We start from the raw sequence: 5070 nt of genomic DNA, 5'->3' as shown, positions 1-5070 counted from the left end.
CTAAAATGAATACATCATATGTTTAAGTAAAAATGAAGTCCTTTAGTGAAAGTAGTTGTTGGAGTATATTAATATATTATGAAAATGAAGAATGTGTGGTATGGTATAAAAGGCTTTTTTATATATATTATTTTTATTTTAAAAGGGTTTTAACTTCATGGAATACAAACAATATTCTCAGTCTTTTGGAATCAATGCAATAGTATATCTCATACATCAAGTGCAAGACTGATGATCTTGAGAGGAAGGTGGACGAACTTGAGGACTCGTTGAACAATTTAGTTCCTTGGACCATTATCGTCGCAGGCGACCTAATATGTCCAGACATGTGGTGCAAGTGCCCATACCACCACAACAATGATTGGCCTCCATCTCCACCATCCTCTGGTGGCGCTGGCTATAGCAAGGATGGGCCTTCTTAGTTCTCCCAAAGCCAATTCTACTAGATGGTAGATTTGGCTTCCTACACCCAGCAATTTACATTCCCCTAAGACATGCTAGGTTTAAAAATGGAACATGTTAGGATAGTCATGGTGCCACACATGCCACTGCAATTTGCATTACTTTATGTGAACTGGTGTGTGCGCAATATTGCATTATGTATCGTAGTAGTAGCTAGGAACGCAACATGGCGCGTGATGTACCTTATGTTGGCGGTCGTTCCAAGCCACTTTTGACCATCAATTGTCCCAGAAATAAATGAGGAATTGTACAAATTCTATACGTTTAGTCTTCACTAATTACTTCCTCGAGCTTTGGTGATTTTTTACAATGCATGTTCAAATTCAAGATAAAATCACCAAATATGGAGGAATTAAATTGACCTAGCAAAAGGGGCGAAGCTAGCATTGGCTGGTCGGGCTAGCCAGACACTAGTCAGGTTGGTCAGTGCCCCATTTTTGCAACTAGACACGTGACTGCCTCCAATACTACATCTAAGCCATCCAGTAAAGTCGATTTGGCCAACCTCCATAATCCAAGGGTCGGCTGGCGCACTTCTCTTCTGGCGTGCGGCGCAGCCAAGTTACTAAACAACTGGCAACCGCCTTCTAGAAGTGAACCCAGCTGGCAATGTACCCCACCTGATTGCAACTGCTTTGATGGAGGGCCTGTCGGCGCCCTCGGCCGCTGGCTGGCCCCACTTGGCTACCCTACATAAGCCCCACTGGCCTCCAAAGGGCAATAAAAGGAGGCCTAGGGTTTACTTGAGGGGTGTGCCAATAGGGTGCCATCACTTGGAGCTTCAAAGCAAAGACTACACCATGTAGTGATAGGGAGAATAGAGTAGGGCTAGTTGGGAGTTATGAGTGAGTCGGGAGATATTCCTTCTTTTCTATCGAATAGGTCATAACCACTACCCACATTCCACAAAAAATGAGCTGCTCCTGAACACAATAACAACTCTATGTGTGTTTCTTGGGCCTCACCAATGACCGGATCATGGCTTGGTGGGTCTGACACTACATTAGCCCGCTGAAGAAGAGGGTCCTCAGGATCAGGGAGCATTCAGCATTAGGAGATGGGGGGTGACAAATGCTAATGCTGGTGAGTACCGCTTGTCAAATATTGAGAGCATACATGGAGATTTGCTTATTGGTCAATCCACTCCCTGGAAATGAGCTTCATTCCATTAACTTTTTTTTGCCAAACATGTCAATCACCACTCCAACTTCCAAAAAACCATCTCCACTACACCAATTTTTAAGAGCTCCTCAAGGGTGTTACATCAATACTTAGAGCTCCTGGAGTTGCGGAAAATTACTCACCAATGCCACTGGTTACACAAAAATAACAATTTGTTCTTCTTGTTTCTTTTTTTTTTGCCTCCACTCGTGCCTCAAACCCCCCCCCCCCCCCGCCCCCGCCGCTTCCATGCTCACTCCCTCCCCCACCAATAGTCATGCTCCCCCTCCCTTCATCAGCTCCGCACCTCCCTTTGTCCCTCCGCTAGTGCCGCACCTCCCTCCATCCTCCGGCACCGCCAGAGGAGTAGGGCTTCCACCACCTCGAGTGCCACCTGGGCAAAGCACCCTCCTCGACCCCGCACCACTAGCAATCAATCCCAACGATCCCAACTAGGAGGGGGGGGGGGGAGCAGGGGATAAGGAAGATGCGGCCAAGGATGCAAGGTCGTCGAGGTCATGGGCGGCGTCATCAGGGTCGTTGCGCCGCCACTGCTCAAGGAACAGGCCCAACAACGGTAGATGGGGCTGGTGGTGGCCACCGAAGGGGGACGGCGGTGGAGGGGGGGGGGGGGGCTGTGCAAGGTGGCGACGGCGGCGGCTGCTGGAATCGTTTGCTGACAAGCTGGGTGGCTGTCTACAATAACCAAACATATGGAGAAAAAATTTGTAGAGTGAAGATGCTTTCTTTTGGAGCAGACCTCTTCCAAACAAGATAATAGATAATTATGAGCGACGCCGTTGCTCGCATGGCCGGGCTGCAAGCCAAGCTGCCGCCACGCAAAAATGCAACAATCACCTCCATGTGATCCGCTGCAACAACACTGCGCGGTATGCATATGCAGCCGAGTAGCGGCAAGGCCGCGGGCATGCAGGCTGCTGCAGATCTATCGATGCATGACTATTTTATAGATATACTATAGTCTATATACACACACAGAACAGTAGTGATGCGCTGCGCCAAAAGGCAAGGTTAGGTATAGTAATTCCTGTTCCCATGCGAAGGCACGCACGGCACCATATGCATGCATCCCAAGTAGTGTGCGCGTGATTCACCATCATCAGTTTCAGACAAGAGTCTCCTCGAAAAAAAAGAGAGACAAAAATCAGACAAGAGTCGGTCACCAAACACGCTGGCGTTGTGGTCCATCGCTTAATTTAATTTCCCGCCTACTACAAGTATTGAGATGCGCGCGCTTTTTGTTCACTAAACAAATTCACTTAACCCACTACAGTACTACATGTAGCGCGTACGACTCCGATCCAGCACAAGGATCATGCATGCTTGCATTGCTTAGCTTGTGCCATGATATAAAAATGGGAAGGGAATTCCATATTCTATCTCAAAACTTCTAGTGTTTTACTCCCTCAATTTTTTTTTGTATGACACTGAGAAGAAGAAAAGTGAACTGCTGGATGTCATAAAAAAAAAAGGAGGGAGTACATTCGATCACGCAATGCATGATGCTGCCTTTTTTTTTCCTTTCAAGCGCTGCAAATAAAACAGGTTTTCGAAAAGCGATCGAGGAACTGCATGTTTTGTGGCAATAGATAAAGCCCCAGGCTCACCCCAGATCTTAAAAAGAGCGCGCGCGAGCACACACACAGATATATAAAACCATGCTGAAAACAACTAGTGGACTATATGATACTTGGACCCCATGTCCATCTGGTGTACTTAGCTTCAGACAAGCTACCTCAGAGGAACAGAAATGATTGCTTTATTTTTTTATTTGTGTTGGCACAATTTTGCGCCAAATACCAGGTGCACACTACATGTAAATCCAATTTCCTCATGGCAGCATTATATTGAAACCTAGACCCTCTGGATGACGCACCCGGACTATCCAAATTTCATGGGTTTGCCGTGAGTACCAAGATCCGCCTGTCCGGCCTGGGAGGAACCCACCAACAAATAAACACTTAAAAGAGCATCAAAATATTCAACAAACATTTCATGTTACCTTAAAAAATTACTTCTAATGTTTTTCGATGCAAGCCTTTGACGAAATTATTGCCCACTCATCCGGAATTCTTGAAGTTCTTGTATTACTCTTTAGAAATTTGTCAATGGCTCCTATATGTGATTCAATGAATTCTTATGCATGTTTCTTCTTCTTCCTTTTTTAACTACCGGATGCATATTTTCTTGATGACATGGCTATGCTGAAATTAAAAGGAATCATTCAGTAAACAAAAGCTATCAGTATGTATCAACTCTAGGAAATATAATATTAGCAATTTGTCAGGTAGAACTCTGAAGTCTCAAATATCAATATAATCTATCCTCAATTGATGATCCTCGGAACTCAAATCAGGTAACAGATGAGCAATATGTTGCTACAGTAAACAAATAATTAGTTTTGATTGTCAATCGCCATTCACAAATCATATGTCAACAGTCTACTTAGGGAAAGCAAAATTACCTCCTTTTCTCCCTCTTGCCGCAGAGTGCCGACCTGCAGACTGCAGTGCTGGCGCTGCCTGCTTGCAGTTGCAGCTTGCTGCTTGCATATCGGTCGGTCAGTGCCGGCCGCCGGAATCGTGCGCGCTGCCTGCTGTCTGCAGCCTGCGGGCGTGCGAGTGCGGCGTGCCGCCGCAGACTGACGTCGCGCTATCGCAGACTGGTGGAGGCCCCCCCCAAGCCGCCGTCGGCCGAGCTCTAATCTCTGCGGTGTAGATATCCCAAGAGGTACGTACAATTGTGGCATCTTCGTCCGTCAAGTCGTCGGTGGTTCCCTACGCTAACATTAATGTATTTCTATCTCCTTTTATAAAAATAAAATTACTAAGAAAATATTTTTTAAATTGCAATGGTTGGAATTGATGGATAGACTTAGGGATATTTTAGGATAATTTTATTATAATGACAGTGGTGGGTAATTTTATTTTTTTCTTATTTTTTTCGATTAACGTGGGAATTTCTAGACCTTGAGAGCGAACGTGAAGGCTCAATTTGTTGGCCAAATACTAATATAATAGATAACACAAGTAATGTGAAAAATATAAATTTAAATCTTTTCCTATAATTTATTTGGAATTGTGCCATGTAATAAGTATACATTATAATAATCATTAAAATAGCTAGCATCATTACATGTGTTCAATTCGTAGATTGTTTTGGATTTTTAGGTACATCTAGTTTGCTATGTACCTATATATCTTTATGCATAGTAAAATAAATATAGTTAAAACCAAAACAACCTAGAATTAGAACAGATATAGTACATGGTAAAAAAAATTGTTTGTCGTCGCCCCCACCTAAAAATTTGGGCTGGTTCCGCCATTATTTCAAGTTGATGGAATTATTTTAGTAAAAAATATGTGGAAAAGGTAGCTGCCGACAGTCTGATTGATCAGGTCCACCTCATCTATCCATCGCGCATGG

At 44.2% G+C, this 5070-nt stretch overlaps 1 long non-coding RNA gene across 1 annotated transcript; it reads right to left on the bottom strand.

Annotated features, from left to right (window-relative positions):
* Positions 1-3123: 3123 nt before the first annotated feature.
* Positions 3124-4314, bottom strand: LOC120705013. Its single transcript, XR_005687750.1, has 2 exons — positions 4109-4314; positions 3124-3576 (listed from the first exon to the last, which is right to left on the bottom strand). It is a non-coding gene; the product is annotated as an uncharacterized LOC120705013 (long non-coding RNA).
* Positions 4315-5070: the final 756 nt, after the last annotated feature.

The sequence above is a fragment of the Panicum virgatum genome, chromosome 4K (genome assembly GCF_016808335.1).
Source record: "Panicum virgatum strain AP13 chromosome 4K, P.virgatum_v5, whole genome shotgun sequence".
NCBI lineage: Eukaryota > Viridiplantae > Streptophyta > Magnoliopsida > Poales > Poaceae > Panicum > Panicum virgatum.
The sequence above is the reverse complement of the archived record's forward strand: the minus strand, read 5'-3'. Positions and strand labels throughout refer to the sequence as shown.